Here is a 23,705-nt window from a genome sequence, read left to right on the forward strand (position 1 = left end):
CTGTGACATGAGGTGGCTACGACCTGAGGTTGTTAACCTGTGGTTAGCCACGAACTGTCTCCATTGTAAGCTGTTGCCCACCTATATCACTGCACGATTGGAGCTGCTGAGGACACAAACCTTTGGAATATCCTCCCTCACCCCCTCTGTCCGCCTTAAAGATGTATCTAAAAATCGTTCTCTTTAATCAACGTTTCCATCATCCGGGAAGCATTTTAGGAGATTTCTCAATGTGAAAGGCTCCATACAATGCAGGTAGTTGTTGTTATTGTCTGACATCAGGAGAAACAGGGATGAGCCCTCTCTCTCTCTCTCATAGCTGATGAACAGCAGCAAAAGCAGGAAGCACTGAGCATGCTCCAGCGCACAATGGGCCTCGGATTCTTGATGTCAGCGCAGGACCAATAAGAGTCGGGGGAACGGGGCTGGAGGACCAGGATGTGCCAGTTGGTCCTTCAACCAATCGGAGTGAATGAGGGGCGGGACAATACTCAACCACGTGATAACTTCACTGACAGCACAGTGTTGTTGTGGCCAAGGCATTGGAAATGTGTGAAGGTGCAGGGCAGGGAAAGGAAAGACATATTGACCAGGAAGAGAAGGAAATTTTCATGGTATGGCATGAGAGGTTTTACAGAACTTAGTGCACATTGTGAATCACAAATTTGAAAATCCCAAATTCTGCCCCATTTTCCCTCCTTATAATGCATTTTGCACTCCCTGAAATAGCAACTGTGTTTCTCCCTCCACAGATCCCAGTGATCAGTGCCAAAGCCCCATTGCCTGTGGAGAGGGTGATGTTTGATTTCCCTGTCCAGCTGCAGTTCATGTGGTGAAGGTGCTCCCACAATGTGGTTGGGTAAGTGCTGTTATAGATTATTCACTCAGCAATATTGAAGAGTTGACAATGTATGTGCAAATCAGCAACAGTTTGTTTTTTTTAATCATGTTTATAATTTCACAGAAATACTATTGAAAAATTCTGGCATAAGGCCACAGATTGAGATACGAGGTCAAGTGATCAAAAGCATTGCCAAATGAGCAGGTTTTCGAGAACACCTTAAAAGAGGAAAGCAGGTCTGAGAGGGTTCAGGTGGGAATTCCAGACAGTGTTGCCTTGGCAACAGTAGAAACAGCCAGACAGGTGAAGCAATGAATAAACACAAATGAGTTGTCAAGGTCTTGCAGGGTGTGTGGTGCAGGGAGACAGGGATGTTCACGGGGTGAGAATTTTAAATTGTTGCCTGTAAATAGGAGCCTTTCGATGGATCAACTAGTTTTGGTACAAGTGAGCACTTGGGCAGGAGGGTTTAAGATACTCTTGAGATTACATGTAAGTTGAATGTGGGAGGCTGGCCAAGAGTGTTTGGATAATTAAGTCTGGAGATAAATACTCGTCCATCCCTGCATTCAGTAAATGAGCTGAGACTAGGGTGGAGGTGGGTGATGTCACCAATGAAGAAAGTGTGTTTTTGGAGTTGGGCTCTTCCTCCACATCACCCCCACCTCCCTCCCCTCACCAAATCACAGGTATTGTTCCTTGTTCTGTCTGTCTGTCTTTTCTGGTTATGTCCTTCTCTCCCATTCTGCTACGAAGTAATATTTTGACCTCACCGTTGTTGGAAAAACCTACTCCATCCCCACTCTCCCATTCCTTTCTAAATTCCTTGTATGTGGTGTCCCTCAAGGATCGATTCTTGGTCCCTCCTGTTTCTCACCCACATACTGTCAGGAGGTGACATCGTCCAAAAGCACCGTCTGAGGGTTCACATGTACACTGACAATGCCTAGCTCTCCCTCCCCGTCATCCCTCGCCATTACTCAGTTATCAAACTGCTCATCACACTCCCACTACGCGATTGGCTGCAATTTCCTGCAACGGAACATTGAAATGGTTAAACCCATTGCCTTCAGTTGCTATTACAAATTCCTTTCCCTTACTGCTGAGCCTCCCCCTCTCCCTGGGAACTGTGTGAGGCAGAACTACACTCTTCACAATATTGCTCTCATATCTGTAACCCCAAGGTGACCTTCTGATCAGGTATCTACACAATCACAAACACCAGGAATTCCAATCTCTAAAACGTTGCTTCCCCCCCCCCCTTCACCCCAGCTCCATTGCTACTGAAACCCCTGACCCGTGTTGATGTTGCCTTAAACTTGACGAATCTAAAACAGAACCCTTGATTCCGTGACTATCCGAGTATCTGATTCCAGATCCCTCATGATGGGAAACATCCTCTCAGTATTTACCCTGTCAAACTCCTTAAGAATCCTGCATGTTACAATGAGATCACCTCTCATTCTTCCCAAATCCAGTGAGTAGAGTCCCAACATTTTCAGCCTTTTCTTAAAAGATAATCCCTACAAGCCAGGGATCATCCCAGTTAATCTTTTCTGAAATGCCTCGGATGAAATTATGTATTCCCTTAAATAAAGGGACCAAAACTTCTGTCATTACTCCAGATGTGGTCTCACTCGCACTTTGTAAAGTTACTCTCGGGTATATACTCCAAACACTTACACTGAAAACTCCTTGTAATAAGAAACAACGTTCCATTCCCCATCCTGATTCCCTGTTATAACTGTGTTTCCTACGCAATTACCCCTGGTCCCTTTGTGGTGCAGCTTTCGACAGTTTCCACCATTTACATAGCACTCTGTTCTTTTATTATCTCCTCCAAAATGAGCAACTTCACAATTTCCCAAATTATGCTCCATTTGCTAACTTGTTGCCCACTTCTCCAATGAATCCCTCTCTGTAAACTGTTTATAATCCTTTTGGAACTTTACCGTTCTGCCTTTTCTCAGAGATTTCCCCGCTCATTCTTCTAAACATTTCCTGGGAGCACTGGGCAGTGGGAAGCAGTTGTTACCTTTTCAGAGAGACTCTTTGGAATGACTGGGAGGAGCTTGCTGCTCATGGGTCAGAATGGAGACAACTTGCCCATCGAGCTGCATGAGCCTTTCACCCCCCCCCCCCGTCTAATTGATGAGGCACAGCGGCAGCACGGAAGGAAAGAAAAGGAAGCACACATCCTGCTCTCCACATCGCACTGACTCTTGAAACATTGTGTCCCATGTGTCAAAGATCTGCCCTGTTCAGTCACATGAAGACCCAGTGTGAAAACTCACAGAAACCCATACAGATTTCCCCCTGAACTAACTGCTGACCCCCACAAGGGGTAATGTGTCCAGTCATCCTGGGCCAGGAGGAGGGGGTGGTGAGAGTTTCTTAAATGAACTGACAGTGACAGTTTTATAAACGTGTATTACAGGTGGACATTCAGATGGTAATCTCAGTAATTGTAACGCCAAACTGTGACAAAATTACTCAATTCATCAGGAGCTGGATATTCACATTGTGTGTGAGTATTGTATTCCAGCTCATTCCCATTTGCTGCATAAATGTCCTCTTTTGAATCACCCCACACTCTCAGTAGATCTCCCCCAAGTCTTCAATATGTGTCCTGTAATCCTTTTCTGATGAACTCATGAGTGTAAGGTGGATTATTCTAAATCTGTAAACCCCTCTGTCACAGGGCACCCGCAATTTCCTCTGCTACAAGGAGAACAATCTGTTTCCCCAAACCCCTGATTCCCCAATGTCTGTTTGCTCCCTATAAGGCACACATCAGGATTGTGTTGGAACATTCTCCACTTGCCTGCATCAGTGCAGCCCCAACAATATTAAAGTGAACATCCTCCAGGACAAAGCACTGTGCCTGAGTGGTGTCCCATCCACCACCTTCAGCATTCCCTCTCCCCATCCCCAGGGTACAGTGGCATCACTGTGTAAAAGGGAAAGGCAGCATTGTCTGACCAGACCATAGGGCTGCTGTCTCATTAGGGAGAAATGTCTGGTGGTGGGTTTAACCTGAAGGTTACCACAGCCCAGGCAAGGGGAGAGGTTGAGAACAAGAGTCCATCTATTGTAGATGGATATTCTTGATATTTATTAACAGCACCCATGTCTCTGCAACTAAAATCCCCCATTCCTTGAACCATCCTGGTAAATCTCCTGTGCCCCCCCCTCAGGGACCCTGCCATCCTTCCCAATGTGTGGGTGATCTCTGGTTTGCACAGACCCAGCTGCTCTGTGTTCCTGTGGGTGATGTCATCATCGAGCAACAGTTGCATTGAACCTCACTGTCTGTAAGGGTGGGAGACACAGAAATCCCGGTAGCATTTGAGATGTATTTAGTGTGCACTTGCAATGCCATGATAGATGAGACTTTTCCACAATTATCGGAAAATAGATGAGGACAGTTAGGTGGTAGTTTTCTTTGTCACAGACCCGATGTACTACCAGAGCCTTTTTCTGTTCTGTAGACCGCTAAGATGTTTATTATAGGAATATGACAGGCTCCATTGGACTTCAGGTCAGAAAGGGTGATACTAGAGTAGATGACATATTATTGGCCGATGTTTTGGGAGGAAAAGGAGATTGAGAGGTTTAAGGAAGAATTCAGAAGCTCAGCACAGAATCGGAAAGGGCCGTCATCAAGTGAGAAATAAACATTGGGAATCCTGAAGGCTGGAAATAAAAAAGGCACATATAGCAGAGCTTTGAGAGACTGGAGGGGATTAGAGATAGGGAGAGTAATGAAGCTGGAGGAGATGAAAGTTGGAGAGGATTCTGAGGATTGAGGATGTTACAGAGATAGAGATATTTCTGATAGACTTTTTTGAGTTTTGAGGCTGGAGAGGAATTATCGAGATAAGGAAGAGTTGTAAGACTGGATGAGGTGGCATTGACGGAGAGTTCCGAGCATAGAGGAATTTACAGAGATAACGAGCGATAGAGTCAGAACGTTATACAGCACTGACACACACCCTGTGTTCCAACCAGTCCGTGTCAACCATAAATTCGAACTGAACTAATCGCATCTACCTCCACTTAGTCCAAATCCATCCAAGCATTCCCTATCGATATACAGGTCCAAATGCTTTTTCCTCTTAGAATCCCATTCCCCTACCGTTTTACTCTACATTTACCCCTTACTAATTCACTAAACCCAATCATCCCTGAACACTATGGGCAATTGAGGACTGCCAGTTCACCTACCCTGTACATCTGTGGCTTGTGGGAAGAAACGGGAGCACCTGGAGGAACTCACGCTGACACGGGGAAGCATATCCAAACTCCACATGGACAGCCACCCAATGCAGGAATTGAACCTGTGTCCCTGGCAGCAGTGCTAACCATTGAGCCACTGTGCCACCCTTAAATTGTAATTGTATTCACAGCTACCACGTCCTCTGCTAGTTTATTCCACATGTGAATCACTCTCTGTACAAAAACAAAAAGTAAAATCCGGAACGTCTTTTTAGGGTCTTCCTTTTCTCACCCACTCTTGAATCGCGCCCCCTCCTGGAAAGGGCACCTGCTGTTCACATTACCTATACTCTTCAGGATTTTACAAACCTCCAATAAGGTCACCCCTCATCCTCCTACACCCTAGTGAAAGAGGTCCCAGCCTACCTAGCCTCTCCTTATAACCGAAAGCATCCGTTCCCATCAACATCCTGGTAAATCTCTTCTGAACCCGCTCCGACTTAATAACATCTGTCCTATAACAGCACAACCTGAACTGAGCACAGTATTCCAGAAGAGGCCTCACCAACATCCTGTACAACCTCAATGTAATGTCCCAACTCCTATACTCAAAGGTGTGAGCAATGAAGGCAAGTGTGCTATACATCTTCTGAACAACCCTGTCTACATGTGACATAAACTGCAAAGATCTGAACCCCGAGGTCTCTTTGTTCTATATCACTATGCAAGGCCCGACTTTTAATCAGTGTAAGTCCTGCCCTTTTATCAAGATGAAATATTTGGCATTTATTCCAATCCAGAACATCCTTCTAGTATAAAGGCAATAGAAGTATACTTAAGAGGAAAATCAGTAAGGCAAAAAGGGGACAGGACACAGTTTTGGCGAATAGGGTAAGGACAATCCAAAGGGTTTTTATAAATACATTAAGAGCAAATGGGTTACTAGAGACAGAATAGGGCTCCTCAAGGATCAGCAAGGCAGCCTGTGTGTGGATCTGCAGGCGATGGGGTGGGGAGGGGATACTAAACAAGTATTTTGCATCAGCATTTACTGTGGAGAAGGATATGGAAGATATAGAATGTTGGAAATCGATGGTGACACCTTGAAAAATGTCCATATTACAGCGAAGGTGGTACTGGATGTCTTGGAACGCAGAAAGGTGGATAAATGCCCAGGATTTCATCAGGTGTGTCCTAAAATTCTGTAGGAAGCTAGGGAAGTGATTGCTGGGCCCCTTGCTGAGATTTTTGTATCAGCGATAGTCACAGCTGAGGTGCCAGAAGACTGGGGGTTGGTTAATATGATGATACTGTTTAATGAAGGCGGTTTGGACAAGCCCGGGAACTACAGACCTGTGAGCCTGATGTTGGTGCCAGACAAGTTGGAGGGAACCCTGAGGGACTGGATTTGCATGTATTTGGAAAAGCAAGGACTGATTAGGGATAGTCAGCATGGCTTTGTGTGCGGGAAATCATGTCACTTACTTGACTGAGCTGTTTTATGAAGAAGTAAGAAAGTGGATTTTTGAGGGCAGAGCGGTAGATGGGATCTATATGGACTTCAGTAAGGCGTTCGACAAGGTTCGCCATGGAAGACTAGTTAGCAAGATGAGATCTCACCATACCAGGAGAACTAGCCATTTGGAATATAGAACTGCCTCAAAGGTAGAAGACAGAGGGTGGTGGTAGAAGGTTGTTTTTCGGACTGGAGGACTGTGACCACTGGAGTGCCACAAGGGTCGGTGCTGGGTCCACTACTTCTCATCATTTACATAAATGATTTGGATGTGAACATAGGAGGGATTGTTAGTAAGTTTCCAGGTGACACCAAAATTGGAGGTGTCGTGGGCAGTGAAGAAGGGTACCTCAGGATTCAATGGGATCTTGATCAGATGGGGAAATGGGCTGAGGAGTGGCAGATGGAGTTTAATTTAGATAAATGTGAGGTGCTGCTTTTTGGAAAAGCAAAGCCTAGCAGGACTGATAGACTTAATGGTCAGGTCCGAGGGAGTGTTACTGAGCAAAGTTTCCTTACAGTGCAGGTTCATAATTCCTTGAAAGTAGAGTCGCAGGTGGATAGGATAGTGAAGGTGATTGGTATGATTTACATTATTGGTCAGAGCAGTGAGTACAGGAGTTGGGCAGTCATGTTGTGGCTGTACAGGACATTGGTTTGGCCACTCTTACAATATTGAGTGCAATTCTGTTCTCCACCTATCAGAAGGATGTTGTGGAACTTGAAAGGTTCAGAAAAGATTGGTGGCAGAATATTCTTTAAAGGGTATAATAACCAGTGGGAGGTCATTGGACATTGGTACCAATGACACAGGAAGAGAAAAAGATAGGTCCTGATGAGAGAATATAGCAAATTAGCCTGGAATATAAAAAAGTAGATACTCGGTCGTAATATCTGAATTACTCCCAATGCTACATGCTAGTGAGAGTAGGAATAGCAGGATGGAGGAGATGAATGATTGGCTAAAGATCTGGTGTAGGGCAGAAGGATTCACATCTTTTGGTCATTGAATTCTCCTCTGGAGTAGAAGTGACTTGAATAAGAAGGATGGATTGTCCCTGAATTGGAAGGTGACTAATATCCAGGCAGGGAGATTTGCTAGTGCTACTCGGGAGGCATTAAACCAGTGAGGGAGTGGGGGTAAACCTAAAGAGATAGTGAGAAAGGAGGTAAGTCTGAGGCTGGTACAGTTCAGAAATCAAACAGTCAAGGCAGAACGCGGTAGAACCGAGCAGTTACACTGCATTTACTTCAATGCAAGAGGCCTGACAGGGAAGGCAGATGCGATCAGGTTATGGTTTGAACATGGGACTGGGATATCATCGGTATTATAGAAATATGACTCAGGGATGGATGTGACTGGCAGCTGTATGTTCCAGGGTATAGATGCTATAGGAAGGATAGAAAGGGGGACAAGAGAGGAGGACGAGTGGTGTTTTTGGTTAGGGATAGCATTAGAGTTGTGCTTGGGGACGATATTCATGGGAGTAAGTTCAGTGAAATTATTTGGATGGAACTGGGAAATAAGAAAGGATTGATCACCTTATTGTTAATATCTGCGTGTGTTTCATCTGATTGCTCTGGTTTCCTCCCACTATGTAAAGATGTGCAGGTTAGGTGGATTATCCAGGCTGAATTACCCACAGTGTTCAGGGATGTGCAGGTTGGGTGGATTATCCAGGCTGAATTACCCACAGTGTTCAGGGATGTGCAGGTTAGGTGGATTATCCAGGCTGAATTACCCACAGTGTTCAGGGATGTGCAGGTTAGGTGGATTATCCAGGCTGAATTACCCACAGTGTTCAGGGATGTGCAGGTTGGGTGGATTATCCATGGGAAAGGCAACATTACATGGGTAGGGTGGGAGTCTCTGAGGGTCAGTGCGGATGTGATGGGCTGAATGACCTGCTTCCCCACTGTCTGGATTCTCTGATAATTATAATAGTTTTAAAATAGTTCCAAAAAAGAATAGACCAGATCTAAAAGTTGCTGTTCTAAATTGGATAAAGGTGCATTGTGATTGAACAAGATAAAATCTTTCAATACTTCTTTGCTATTCCCAGGTAAAGGGACGGCTGAAAAGTGGGAACGTAACATAAGGAATAGGAGCAGGAGGAGGCCATCTGGCCCCTCCAGCCTGCTCTGCCATTCAATAAGATCAGGGCTGATCTCAGCTCCACTTTACATGCTCTCTCCCATAACCTTTAATTCCTTTCCTGTTCGTAAATCTACATTTTGACCTAAAGACATTCAAGATGAAAGTCTCAACTGTTTCAATCAGCTGGGAATTCCACAGATTCACAACCCTTTAGCTGAAGAAGTTTCTCCTGAACTCAGTCCTAAATCTGATACCCCCTTATTTTGTCGCTATGCACCATAGTTTGTCCAGTCCACAGTGGAAATGACCTCCCTGCTTCTATCTTATCTACTCCTTTCATAATTTTATATTTTTCCTATACAATCTCCCATTATTCTAAATTCCAATGAGGATCATGCCAGTTTTGTCAATCTCTGCTCAGAAGGCAACCCTTTCAACTCCAGACTCAAACTAGTGACCCTGCTCTGCACCCCCTCCAGCGCCATTACATCCTTCCTGAAGTAGGGGACGAAAACCTGTACACAGTACTCCAGGTGTGGCCTCACTAGCCCCCTGTATAGCTGCAGCATAACCATCCCTCTAGCAATGAAGGACAATATTCCCTTCACTGCCTTAATTACCTGCTGTACCTGCAAACCAGCTCCCTCTGTACAGCAGCCTGCTGCATGTTTTCACCATTTCATCATCCAGTTTGTTGTTAGTCCGACCAAAATGGATGACCTCACATATCCCAACATTGTCCTCCATCTGCCAGACCCTTAACCACTCAATTAACCTCTCTGTATCCCTGTGCAGACTGACAGTGGCCTCTGCACACATTGCTCTACCACTCATCTTAGTGTCGTCCACTTTTCATGAATCCATGCTGTGTCTGCTCGATGAGACAATTTCTATCCACATAGCTCACTATTTCTTTCGTGAGAGATCAGACATTTCCCCCACTACAGAAGTTATGCTAATACGTCCATTTTAAAATATTGGCATCACATTTGCAGCTTTCCAATCTGTTAGAACCGTCCCAGAGTCAGCAAATTTTAGTGAATTATCACGAGTGTATTTGCTATTTACCCACTGCCATTCCTTACAGTCCCCGGGGATGCATTCCATCACGGCCAGGAGACCCATCTACCTTTCGGCTGGTATCTGTCCCAGCACTGCCTCTTTACCGAGAATGATTGATTGTTTCTCTGTCTTCATCTGCTGTTGCCCCCATAGGCCTGAGACAATGAGTATATAGACAGTATGTTCCTGTTAAGGACGAGGCTGGGAGGTGTAAGGAATGCTGCTGTCAAGAGGAATTGTGGCTCTGGTCAAGAAAATGAAGGAGGGATATGGCAAGTCCAGACAGCTGGGTTTGGGTGAATACCTGGAGGAGTATAGGGGCGGTAGGAGTATACTCGAGGGAAACTAAGAGGGCAAAAAAGGGAACGAGAACTTTGTGAAATGAGTTTGGGGAAAATCCAAAGAGATTCTAGAAATACACTAAGGACAAAAGAGTAACCAGGCAGAGAATAGGGACCCTGAAAGATCAACAAGGCGGTCTATGGATCTGCAGGAGGCAGGAGAGATACTATCTGCGTATTTCATGTCCGCTTTTACTGAAGGAGGATATGGAAGTGAGAGAGTTTGGAGAAATAAATAGGGATAACTTGACAAGTGTCCATATTCGTTCAGAGTCTCTGGAACTTGTATAATGCATCAAGATTGATAAATCCCTGATACATGATCAGGTGAATCCCCGAACTTTGTGGGAAGCTAGGGAAGTGATAGTTGGGTCCCTCGCTGAGATATTTGTATCACCGAGGTGCTGGAAGACAGGTGCCATTATTTGAGAAAGGTGATGAGGAAAGGCCAGGGAACAATACACTGGTGAGCCTGGAGTCAGGCAAGTTGTTGGAAGGGCTTCTCAGGGATAGGATTTAGATGTAATTGGAAAGGTAAGAAATGATTAGGGACAGTCAGCATGGCTTTGTGCATGGAAATCACTAACTTGGACTTCAGAAAGACATTCAAGGTGGAAGGACTAGCTATTTGGATATAAAATTGGCTGTAAGGTTGGAGACAGAGGATAGTGGTGAAGGGTTGCCTTCGGACTGGAGGCCTGTGATGAGCAATATGGTGTAAGGATCGGTGCAGGGTTCACTGCTTTTCATCATTTATATCAATGATGACTATGTGAAAATAGGAGCTATGGTCAGTGACTTTACACAGGCACCAAATTGGATCGGGAAGAAGGTTACCTCAGAGTACAATGGGACTTCAATCAAATGGGCTGGGGAGTGGCAGGTGGAGTGAATTCAGATAAATGTGAGGTGCTGCATTTTGGAAAAACAAATCAGGGCAGGACTTATACATTTAATGGGAAGGTCCTGGGGAGTGTTGTTGAACAAAGAGACTTGAGGTACAGGTTCATAGTTCTTTGAAAGTGGAATCTTGGATAGGCAGGATAGTGAAGGAGGCGTTTGGTGTACTTGGTCAGTGCATTGAGTATTGGAGTTGGGACATTGTTTTGCAGCTCTACAGGACATTGATTCAGCCCCATTCACTGTGAGTGATGAAGCTCATCCCAGGGCAGAGCCACAGACATACACAGCACGGAAACAGACCCTTCAGTCAAACTCCTCTGTGCCGACCAGATATCCTATCCTCATCTATCTATTTATCCCATCAATGCCTCCCATGATTTTATAAACCTCTGAGGTTACCCCTCAGCCTCCCACACTCCTGGGAGGGTCCCACCACTCATGTCACAATGGGGCCTGGCTGATTGACGGCAGCTTCAGACCATTAGGAGACTAGGTGTAATCCTCCAGCCAATGGGAGTGAATGAGGGGTGTCGCCAACAGGCCAGCATGTGACCATGAGCTGTGCAGGTGCAGTGTCACTGGGCAGGGGATGGGAAGAGACCCAGTCAGTGTGAAGGGAGTGGGAGAGAAATGGAGTTAGTGTGGACTGGGAGGGTTTATAAACTCATGATGTAGGCTGCTAGACCTGAATTAGAAACTCCCAGTAAATGAAAACCAAAAGAACTGTGGATGCTTAAATCAGAAACAACAGCTAGAAGATACTGGAATAGCTCAGCAGGTCTGGCAGCATCTGTGAAGAGAAATCAGAGTTAATATTTTGGATCCGCTGACCCTTCCTCAGAACTGATGTGACTGAGAAAAAATGTCAGTTTATATGCAGAAGGTAGGGGTTAAGGAGTAAATGTGATAGGTGGTGATATAGTCCAAAATGAGATACAGGAGCAATTGGACAAAGGAATGGATAATGATCTGGCTGGGGGAGGGTGAATAGATGTTAATGGAGATTGTTAGTGACTAACCATAGGTAATGTGTAATGGCAGGCGATGTAATAACAAGGCCTGGTGTGTGGGGTGGGAGACTATGGTGCGAGGACATGGGAGACTTAGGACCTAAAATTAATGAGTTCCATTTTAAGGTCAGAGGCCTGAAGGGTCCCCAAGTACAAAATGAGGTGTTGTTCTACCAGCTTATGTTAAAGTTTGGCGCAGGAGAAGCACAGCAGGTCAGACAGTATCCAAGGAGCAGGAGAATTGACATATTGGGCCTAAGCCCTTCAGCAGGGATGTGAGAGTGGGGAAGAGGACTGACAGATAATAGCATTTGTGTGGGGCTGGCGGGAAGGTAGCTGGGAAGGCGATAGGAAGATGCTGGTGGAGGGTAATGGTGAGAGGGTGGAGTGGGTAATTGCGAAAGAAGATGGACAGGTGGGACTGTTCAAGAGGGTGGTGCTGAGTTGGAGGGCTGGATCTGGGATAAGGTGGGGGAGAGGAAATGACGAAACATTGATTCAGTGGTTAAAGGGTCCCAAGATAGAAGATGAGGTTTTCTTCCTCCAGGAGTCATGTAGCTAGGATTTTGTGGTGGAGGTGGCCCAGGACATGCATGTTCTTGGCAGAGTGGGAGGGGGAGTTGAAATGGTTAGCCACAGGACAGTGGGGTTGGTTGGTGTATGTCTCCCAGAAAAGTTCCCTGAAACATTCTGCAAGTTAGCGTCCTGTCTCCCCGTTGTAGAAAGCAATGAAAACAATAGATGAGGTTATTCAATGTACAGGACAATCTCTGCTGGATGTGGAAGGGACCTCCTGTGTCTTGGATGGAGGTGAGGGGAAGGTGTGGGCACAGGTTTTACACCTCTTGCAATGGCAGGCAAAGGTGTTGGAAGTGGAGGGTGGGTTGGTGGGGAGCATGGATCTAATGTGGAAGTCACGGGAATGGTCTCGAGGAATGCTGAAAGGGGTGTGGAGGGAAAGATATCTGTTGGTGGGATCTGATTGTCGGTGGTGGAAATGGCAGAGGATGATGTGTTGTATCTGATTGAAAAGTGAGGACTTGGGGGTTCTATCCTTGCTGCGGTTGGAGAGGTGGGGTTCAAGGGCAGAGGTGCAGGAAGTGGTGGAGATACACTGAAGGGTATTGTTGACCACATGGGAGGGGAAATTGCCGTCCTTGAAATACAGGGCCATTTGGTGTGTTCTGGAGTGTTCGGCATCAAGCTTCCCTGGAACACTGCATTAAGAATGAGACAGATGTTGGCCAGGGAACAGGCTCGTGTGTTAAAGTGGCAGGCAACTGGAAGCTCAGGGTCTGCTTTGGTCTGAGAGGGAGCACAGATTTGTCCAGATTGCACTTTGTCTCTTTGTAGGGACTGTCAGATTTAGTCCCAATCACCCACTTCATGATGCTCACCTGTAAACTCCTTATTTTCAATTCCCTGCAACTCTTTATGAAGTCAAATTCCAGTACCTTTTTAGGTTGAATGTTCCAGATTCAAACTGTCTGTTCACCCAGAAACTGCTGAGGTCCATGTTGACTCTGGGGTTACAAAGGATTGAATTGAAAGATGAGGTGCTGTCCCTGAGCTCCCATTGAGATGTATTGGAACAGTACAGGAGGCTGAGGGCAGTGTAGGGGTGAGCAGACAATGACAATGACAGGGCTGCACTGTGAGGGCTGCTTGGCTCAATGAGAGTGTTTTGGAGTTGGGTGTAAACAGAGCGAGGTGGGACAGGGAGAAGGTGAAGCTGAAACTCCGTTTTGTTTCAGCCCATTCAGAAATTCACATGGTCCCAAAGGGAACAGCCAGTTTGTAAGCGATACCTGTGGAGATTTTGTAACCGTTTTTAAGGTATAACATATCAGCTTAAGTAAAGAATACAGGATTTTTATTACAATGTTTGAAGGGGAGGAAGATTGCTTGGTCATATAAATTCTCTAAATGGGAGTAACTAGCTGAATCTAGAGAGCCTGTGTGACAGGAGACCTCAGACCCATGGTGTGCTCCTCTTGTACAATGTGGGAAAATTAGGGATGTTTCCAGTGTCCCTGACGGCTGTGTGTGCAGGAAATGTGCCCATCAGCAGCTACTGGGAAACTGCTTTTCAGACCTGGAGCTGTGCGTGGACTCGCTGTGGAGCATCTGCAATACTGAGAATGTTATGGACAGCATGTTCAGTGAGTTAGTCACACTGCAGGTGAGGGTTACACAGGCAGAAAGGGAATGGGGGACCATCAGATCAAGTAAAAGGCTCAGGAAGGAAGTGCAGGAGTTCCCAGTGGTTATTCCCTTCCCAAACAGATAATGTATACTGCTTGGGATTCGTGTGTGTGTGTGTGTCGGTCTCAGGGGAAATCAGCAACAACCAGGTTCATGACACTGTCGATAGCTCTGCTGCCCAGAACGGGAAGAAAGAGAGTGACAGGGGATTCAACAGTCAGGGTTACAGACAGGCACTTCTATGGCCACAGCCATGAATCCAGGATGGTATGTTATCTCCCTGGTGATAGGATCCGCGATATCATGGTGCAGCTACAGGATATTCTGGAGCTGGAGGGTAAACAGCCTGTGGTTGTACAACACCCTGATACCAATGACATAATGAAATAAAGGGATGAGTGGTTGAAAGCTGGATATTGGGAGAGCAGGGACACATTATAATGCAGCTCCTGAAATGTAATGATGTCAGACTTGCTCCCAGTGCCATATGCTAGTGAGAGCAGGAATAAGAGGGTAGATCAGCTGGATGTGTGGCTGGAGAAATGGTGTACCATGGAAGGGCTTAGATTCTTAAGGAATTGGGACCTGTACCAGCCTGACTGGTTACCCCTGTGCAGAGCTGGGTCAAATCTCCTGGAGGGTGGGGATGGGGGGAGCGCTATTGCCAGTTCCATTGGTGAGGTATTAACTAGTCTGGCAGGGGGATGGGATCTGAAGTGTCGGGTTAGATGGGTCAGATTCAGGTCAGGGAGTGGGACGTAGAATATTAGTGATGTAGTCAGCGACTCCGAAAACCAAAGGAAAGGAGGATTAAACGAGGATTGAGTCCCTCGTCATCCATCAGTCCTGCAGAGTCAACAAAATCTGGAGCTGTACAGCTCTCTGTCTCCATGTGCTTCAGCAAAATGCTGGAAATCTGCAACAAAACCAAGAAGTGCTGGAGATCCCCAGCAGGACGGGCAGCATCTGAAATGGTGACACCTGCAGGAAACATTGCAGCCTTGGTCATCTTTTTCACTGTCCACTAAACCTCCAGTTTTGGCGTCATCTGCAGAATTACTAATACCTCCTATGTTTACATCCAAATCATTGATATAAATGATGAAAAATAGTGGATACAGAACCAATCCTTGAGACACTCCACAGGCCTCCAGTCGGAAAAGCATCCCTCCGCCACCACTCTCTATCTTCTACTTTTGAGCCTGGTCTGTACTCAAATAGCTGGTTTCCGCTTTATTCCATGAGATCTAACCTTGCTAACCAGTCTCCCATGAGAAAGCTTGCTGAACGCCTTACTAAAGTCCACGTTGATCATGTCGACCAGGCTGCTCTCATCAATCATTTTTGTTACTTCTTCAAAAACCATTCTATCCCCTGGAAAACATAACAGTTACAGCACCAGAGTAATCAGCCCACCGTGTCTGCGTAGATCATGATGCCATTCCAAACTAATTCCATCTGCCTGTAACATGATCCATATCCCTGACAACCTATGCCTGCTTATGTGTCTGTCCAAATGCCTCTTAAACTGTGATTGTTTCTGCTTTTCCCATCTCCCAGGAGAATACATTATAGTCATTTATCGACATCTGCACAAGACACTTGTCAAACACAACTCCCTTTAAACTTGCTCAGATGTTGTTGGAAACGCTTAGCAGGTCATACAGCATCTGTGAAGAAAAATCAGTTAAAGTTTCCGGTCTGGGCACCCTTCCTCAGAAATGTTAACTCTAATTTCTTTTCACAGATGCTGCTAGACCTGCTGAGCTTTTCTAGAAACTTCTGATTCTCTTCCTGGTTTACAGCATCTGCAGTTGTTTTGGTTTTCATATCCTTTAAACTTTGCCCCTCTCCTCTAGAATTTGTCATTTCCACCTTGGGGAAAAAAACTTCACATTATTCGTTTGGACTCCCCTGCCCTGGGAAAAAATAAACCATGACTATTCACCCGATCACTGCTCCTCATAATTTTATAAAGTTCGATAAAGCCACCTAAAGTGTCCAGTGATTCAGGGAAATAGCCTCAGCCTATTCAGCCTCTCCCTATGGTTCAAATGTTCCAATACTGGCAACACCCTGGTAAAACCTTACTGAACTCTTGCCAATTTCCCAACATCTTTCCTATAGCAGGGAGACTGGAATTCAAAGCAGTGGACATTCCAAAAGTGGCCGAGCCAATAAACTGTGCAACCGAAACATAATCTCCCAACTCCTATACTCAATGCACTGCCCAATAACAGCTAGCATACCGCACACCACCTTCACCGACCTGTCTACCTTCAACCACACCTTTCAAGAAACTATCAACCTACACTGCACGGTCTGTTTGTTTGTTAACACTTCCCAAGAACTTGCCATTAAGAGGTTGAGTCCTATTCTGGTAACATCTTTCTGAAATCAGGGAGACTGCAATTGAATGCAGTATTCTAACAGTGGCCTGACCAGTGCCCTACTCAGCCACAACGTGACCTCCTAACCCCTATACTCAGTGACAGAATCCCTACAGTGTGGTAGCAGGCCTTTCGGCCCATACCAACCATCGGAACAGCATTCCACCCTAACTCTGTAACCTACCATTACCCAAAGCTAATCCAGCTAACCTGCACGTCTTTGGATTTGTGGGAGGAAATTAAGAGCACCCAGAGGAAGCCCACGCAGACACACAGGGAGAATGTGCAAACACCACACAGACAGTGGAGTCGAACCAGAGTCCATTTATTGATCAGCATGTTACAAATGCCATGTTCAGCACCTGATCTCCCTGAAACTCTACAGAAACTATGCAGTTGTTCTGTGACCTTCAGATGGAATTAAGCTGAGGAGGAGAAAACAGGAAAAGGGTTGAGTTGTAGATCTAAAAAATAACTCTCCATCTTCCCCCTCTGTGTTCCTCCGTCTCCTCCCACTCTGTCTGTTCCCCCTCTCTATTGGTCAGCCCTTTCTTGGTCACCGCCATCCCTGTCGCCCCTCTCTCCCCACCCCCGATCATTCTGTCCCCCTATCTGTCAGTCTGTCGCGCCCTCAGTCTTTCCCCCTCTCTGTCAGTCGCTCCCCCGTCGGTTGCACACCCATCTTTTCCCTCCCCTCCCTCCGTCGGTTGCACCCCGCTTGGTCTGTTCCCCCTCTCTGTTGGTCGCCCCCCCAACCGTCAGTCACCCCCTCTGTTCCCCCCATCTGTTCCCCTCCCCTCTCAGCCCACTTTCTGTCCTCACCCATTTCTGTCCCACCACTCTCGATCCACCCACCCTCTCTGTCCCTCCGCCCACCCCCTCCCAGTCCCCTAGTTTCGTACTCCCCACTGCAGGGAAAATATCTTCTCTATTTATCCTATCCATGCCCGGCCTGATTTTAAAAATCTCTTTCAGGTCACCGTTCAGCCTCTGATGCTCCAAGGAAAGCAGCCTATCCAAACCTGGCAACATCCTATAATTATTTTCTGACCCCTTTCAAGTTTGAGAACATCCATCTGATCGGAAGGAGACCAGAATTGCATGGAATATTACAAAAGTTGCCGAATCAATGTCCTGTACAGCCTCAGTATGACCTCTCAATGCTGTGACCAATAAAGGCAAGCAGACAAACTGCCGCCCTTCACTATTCTATCTACTTGCTACTCTACTTTCAAGGAACTATGAACCTGCACTCCAAGGACTCTTTGTTTAGCAGCACTCCCTAGGAACTTACTATTAACTGTATAAGTCCTGCTAAAGTATGTTTCGTGATGTTTAACTTCTCAAATTGGACTGGAGTTTAATATTCTGGAGAAATGTCAAATAAATCGCATTTATCCCATTCTGCAGAACTTAGTCCATCGCCCTGCACGTTCCAACATTTCAGTTCCATCCACGTACTTTTATTCAAATGTAATGCTGGTAACTGCCTCTGTCACCCCATCAGTGAGATCCTGCTCTCCACCATTTCTGTGGGAAATACATTCTCCTTTCCCCTTTTTTTCTGAGAATTATCTTCAATCTAAAACTTCTAGTTCCTGATGGCTCTGTTAATGAATAGCTGCTTCCTATCCATTCTACCTGGATTCCTCAGCATTTTATCACATCAATTTAATCTCAGTTCATCTTCCTTGGAAACCCCCCACCCCCCAACCTATCCAATCTTTCCTCAGAGCAGAAATTCTCCAATCAGAGAAACATTCTGATCAATCTTCTCTGTCCCCTCTCTGGTGTGATCACATCAATCCTGGAATGTGGGGACAATGAGTGAGTGCAGTACTTTCGCCTTGGTCAAACTAGTGTTCCAGTGTCACTTCTGTGTTCTTGTGGTTGTTGCTGATACAAGAAGTGTCCTGGTTTTCCCACATGGAACTGGATGTGCACTCCATGGGACTGGGATTCCCTACCGTGTGTGTATTTGTTAACTAATCCTAAATTAACTTCACATTAAAACAGAATTATCAGATACCCACCAATAAATTTCTTCCATTATACTCAAATCACCTTACTTTTAATATCTCTTTAAAATTATTACTAACACAACAGGCTTTAATTTGCTGAATAAGTATTCAGGTATCTTCACTGTTACAATCACTTGAAGATTATCTTTACCTTCAGCTACACGTGGTGAATTGAACACTGATTGTAAACATATTAATATCAAATGGACTTCAGTTTTATGATGATTAATCCAGTCTGACATTCTTGTTGATTAATATCTTGGAGAGAACTGTCTTCAGGACTCCAGCTGTCCTTTGTCTTCAATCACAACTGGTTGTGGCTGGACTACAGATCTTAGATCTGTTCCGTTGTTTACTGGATTGCTTCGCTCTGTCTATCACTTGCTGCTTATGCTGTTTGGTAACTTCATCAGGTGAACACCCCATTTTTAGGTATTCATGCTGCTGTTACTGACATGCCCTCCTGAATTCTCTCAGTTGAATGAGGGCTGATCCTCTGGTTTGATGGAAGGAGGGAAGTTGGGGAATATGCTGGGCCGTGATTCTGTAAGCTTTGTTGGAGTACGACTCTACTGTTGTTGGAAGGCAAGAGCTAAACTCTTGCACTGTAAACCCGATGTACAAGAAGCTACATGCAGTATCATGAACACTGACAGTCCAAGACATGAAATACGAGCAACACTGTACAATGATGCAGGATCACAACTGCAGCAAGGGGAGTTTAAGATCCAACTTGACATAGGAGTAGGGAAAGAAGCAGCTGATCAGATTGTCTCATTCATAGTCACAAAGAAACTCTGTGAGATTATTGTACTGTTGGGTGTGAGGATGGAGGAGGTTGGGGAGATGAGGAGCTCTTCAAAGGAAACTAATCTGCCTGAGAGTTAGGGATCGACTTTATTGCTAGGTATTTAACAGAAAGCTAATTGAAACTGTTTTTATCCCCAAAAGATAACAAGACCGATGCTGTTTCCAATCATGATCAGAAACAAACCTCAGAATACACATGGTTCATAGATGGATGTCAATAGCCCATCAACATCCAACTCCTGCAATTATTCAGCAAATGTATGTGTGATTAACCAGTCCTGATGTCAGTCCTGATGTACCAGAAAATCGCTGTTTACTCTGTGCAGATGGGCAGTGATGTGGGGAAGTATTGGCCGAGTGATATTGTCGCTGGACAGTTAGTCCAAAGCCCCAGATAAACTTCTGGAGACCTGAGTTCAAAGCCTACTGCTGCAGATGGGTGAATTTGAATTAAATTTTTAAAAACTCGGGAATTTAAGAGTCTCATGATGACCATTAATCGATTTTCCGAAAAACCCATCTGGATCACTAATGCCCTTTCAGGAAGGAAGCTGCCATCCTTACCTGGTCTGGCCTACATTGTGACTTCAGACCCACAACAATGTGGTCGACTCTTACCTGCCCCTGGGCAATTAGGGATGGGCAGGAAATGCTGCCGGGCCAGCGACACCCTCATCTTGTGAATGAATAAAGGAAAATAAAAGTCTCTACCCAGTGTGAATCTGCATGTTCAATGATGTTGTGAACATTTCCAAAGCTAAGTTCTCGATATGCAAAACTTTATGAACTGCCAAAACCGTTGTTCATTACTTGGTGTGAAAAAGAGAAAAAAAATCAACCAATATATTTAGCTTGTTTACTTCAAAGAAAATAGCAATTTCTTCAAATCAATTCAGTGACTGCATTTTCTTCATCAGTGAACCATTCCAGTAAGTCTGTACTCCACACTCTGAAGATCACTCATATCCTTCATTGTTGATGCCTATTTTGTTCCACAAATCCTAAAGACACAAGTAGCTTTATTATTGGGCAGCAGGCGAGAGTTTCAAAGCGTTTCTAAGGTGCCCCAGTGTCGACTTTAGATTAGATTACTTACAGTGTGGAAACAGGCCCTCCGGCCCAACACGTCCACACCGACCCGCCAAAGTGCAACCCACCCATACCCCTACATTTACCCCTTACCTAGCACTACGGGCAATTTAGCACAGCCAATTCACCTGACCCGCACATCTTTGGACTGTGGGAGGAGACCGGAGCAAACCCACACAGACACGGGGAGAACATGCAAACTCCACGCAGTCAGTCGCCTGATTCGGGATTGAACCTGGGTCTCAGGCGCTGTGAGGCAGCAGTGCTAACCACTGTGCCACCGTGCCGCCCACAGGGGAGAGCGCGAACGCAGACCCCCACTACCACAAATTTTGCTGTTGAGTATCCCGCATTTGGTGACATCGCAGGCGTCAGCACACCCGAAGTGCAATGGGATAGCCTCGTCCTGGGAGCGCCACCGCAATGATCATGGTATCTCCCCTGCCAGGTTAGTATAGAGACTTGTAGAGACTCTTCTTCATGAATCTCTGCCTTACCACAGAGACAGTATATTTAATAGGAATTAGACAAAGACATATCAGTCACATGGGCGATTGTCATTACATAGTTTAAAGCTGGTAATTATGACCTTACAAAGCTTGATGAATGGCGATGTCCTGCGTTAACGTATGAATGGATTACAGAAACTGATTATCGTATTGTTCATGATTATGTGTTGATGGGAAGAGATTAAGGCTGGAGGGTTCTTCCTTCAGTAAATGGGGGATTCACTTACCTATGCTAATATGGAGGGGAGGTAAGACAATGGGAGCGGGAGGCAGTTTAACAGGGTTGTGCCCAGGGCTCTCAGTCTTGTCTGGAAAGGGCAAATTCCTCTGTCTGGGGTTACGGGGGAATCCACATGTGTGGCTGCAAGAGGTTCTATTTTGAGATATTGTCAGCCTCCCCCCTTCTGAGGTGTTCTGTCTGTATTGAAAGAGTACAGGCATTCAGTTAATGAAATATGGCCTTTGGCAAGGGAATGTTTAACCCTTGAGACCCCACAGTGTCCTGAAAGAGAAACAAAAGGTATGGAACAGGCCCCTCTATGGTATTTTAACTTCCTCGTTCTGACCAGGAATCTGTTGACCAGAATTGGATGCAATGATTGACTGTGACCTAACTAGAGCTTTGTCAATGGTCAGCATCTTTTCCATGAGTTTGTTATCATTCCCCCATTAATGAAGCCCAGCATCCCATTTGTTTTACTCAAAACACTTTATGTTTTCTCTCCTTTAATAAGTGGTGCACATTGTCCCCCATTCCTGCTGTCCTGCACGTTGTGTCTGTGCCATTCAAATATATATTGACTTTCTACATTGCTTCTCTCAAAATGAATGAACTTATTGTGTGTTCTCATGAAGAGACATATTCCACTCAAATTATTAACTCTCCTCCACACATTCTACCGCCTGGAAAACAGAAGAGTGTAGCACCGGAATAATCGGCCCACCATGTCTGTGTGGATCATGAAGCTATTCCAAACTAATTCCATCTGCCTGTACATGATCCATATCTCTGCCAACCCATGTCTGCTTATGTGTCTGCCCAAATGCCTCTTAAACGTTGTGATTGTTTCTGCTTTTCCCAACTCTCAGGCAAGTACATTCTAGTCACTGACCACCTTCTGCACAAGAAAATTGCCAACACAACTGCCTTTAAACTTGCACATGTTATTGGAAATGCTCAGCAGATCATGCAGCATCTGTGAAGAAAAATCAGTTCATGTTTCGGGTCTGGTCACCCTTCCTCAGAAACGTTAACTTTAATTTATCTTCATAGAAGCTGCTCGACCTGCTGAACATTTCCCGAAAATGTTTTTGTTTCTGGTTTACAGCATCTGCAGTTGTTTCAGTTGTTTCAGTTTTCATTTCCTTTAAACTTGCCCCTACTCCCCTTAAATCTATGGCCTCTAGAATTTGCCATTTTCACCGTGGAAAAGGATTCAGATTATTCACTCTGAGCCTTTCAGATCACCCGCAGCCACTGACTTTCACAAGACAAAAAATCCAAGTCTTTCCAACCTCTCCCAATCCAGGCAACATCCTTGTAAACCTTTTCTCTCACTGCACTAAGCCTCCACATCCTCCTTTTTATATGGTGATCAAAACAGCACACAATACCCCAAAGGTGGCCTAATGACAGTTTTATAATCACTCCCCTGACAGAAGAAGGCAAGCCTGCCATCCACCTCCTTCACCACTTTCAGGGAGCTGTGAACTTGCCCCTGAAGATCCCTGTGTACATCAATGCTGCTGAGAGGCCTTCGGTTTAGTGAATACATTCCTCTTGCAATGAGCCTCCCAAAATACATCACCTCACACTTGTCTGGATTAAAATCTATCTCCGTATGGGTTTACCAACGGATCTCTTTCTTGCTGTATCCATTGACACCATTTTTGACGATTCACAACTTCATCAATTTGTACCATCTAGAAACTTGCTAATTAAATCATTTACATTTCCATGCTAATCATTGGTATATGTTACAGACAATAGATTATCCAATTCTGATCCTTGTGTAATAACACTGACCACAGAACTCCAGCCAGCAACATGCTGTGGAAGGAACATATTTCATTTAGTCAGTCAGTTAGAAAGCATTCCAGGCATTGGTGTGGCATTAGATGTTCCAAGATATTCACAGTCCTGGTTAAAACACCCTAGAGCAGATTTTCAGTTCTGTGTACACTACCTAGGGACTCCTCCAGAACCCAGTATAAAACAGTAAACATTATCTCCTGCTGTGGAAGGACAACCTGTGTTGGTCTGAGCATGAACACAGAGTAGATTTACCTTGATGATAATCTAACCCCTGAGGACAAACAACCGGAACAAGTTAAGCAAGTACAAAAAAAAACATGTTATGGCACAGAAAGGGGCCCATCAAATCCAAGCTGGCTCTCTGTAGCAGAATCCCTTATTCTCATTCTCCAGCTGTTCCCAAAACCCTGAAAGTTTATTTCTCTCATATCTGATATAATTGTATTCATTAATCATGGATCACCTCTACTTGCACCACCATAATAGGCAGCATGTTCTGCATATTTCCAGCCAGTGGAACACTTGCTCATCTCCCACTTTCTCAAAACGTTATACCTAATCTTAAATTTTGAGCCATCACCTATCAAGTGCAATTTATTTTTATTGTCTGCTCTATCTAGATGTGTTATAATCATATCCATTTTATTCTATCATGAT

General features: G+C 45.1%; 1 long non-coding RNA gene and 1 other non-coding gene across 5 annotated transcripts in view; one reads left to right on the forward strand and one right to left on the reverse strand.

Moving 5' to 3' along the window:
• LOC132814358 (uncharacterized) overlaps window positions 1-20,132 on the forward strand; it is a 39,186-nt gene extending 19,054 nt beyond the window's left edge. For 3 of the 4 annotated variants that reach the window (XR_009644414.1, XR_009644415.1, XR_009644412.1), the window contains 2 exons: window positions 753-859; window positions 19,557-20,132. This is a non-coding gene — a long non-coding RNA (uncharacterized LOC132814358). Of the gene's footprint in view, window positions 1-752; window positions 860-17,559; window positions 17,987-19,556 lie in introns of those variants that run through there. The other variant, XR_009644413.1, reaches the window with a different exon arrangement.
• A 664-nt stretch (window positions 20,133-20,796) lies between these two features.
• On the reverse strand, window positions 20,797-20,960 carry LOC132814362 (U1 spliceosomal RNA). The gene has a single exon (XR_009644420.1). It is a non-coding gene; the product is annotated as a U1 spliceosomal RNA (small nuclear RNA).
• Between the last annotated feature and the right edge of the window lie 2,745 nt (window positions 20,961-23,705).

Source organism: Hemiscyllium ocellatum, unplaced genomic scaffold, assembly GCF_020745735.1.
Source record: "Hemiscyllium ocellatum isolate sHemOce1 unplaced genomic scaffold, sHemOce1.pat.X.cur. scaffold_810_pat_ctg1, whole genome shotgun sequence".
In the NCBI taxonomy this organism is placed as follows: Eukaryota; Metazoa; Chordata; class Chondrichthyes; order Orectolobiformes; family Hemiscylliidae; genus Hemiscyllium; species Hemiscyllium ocellatum.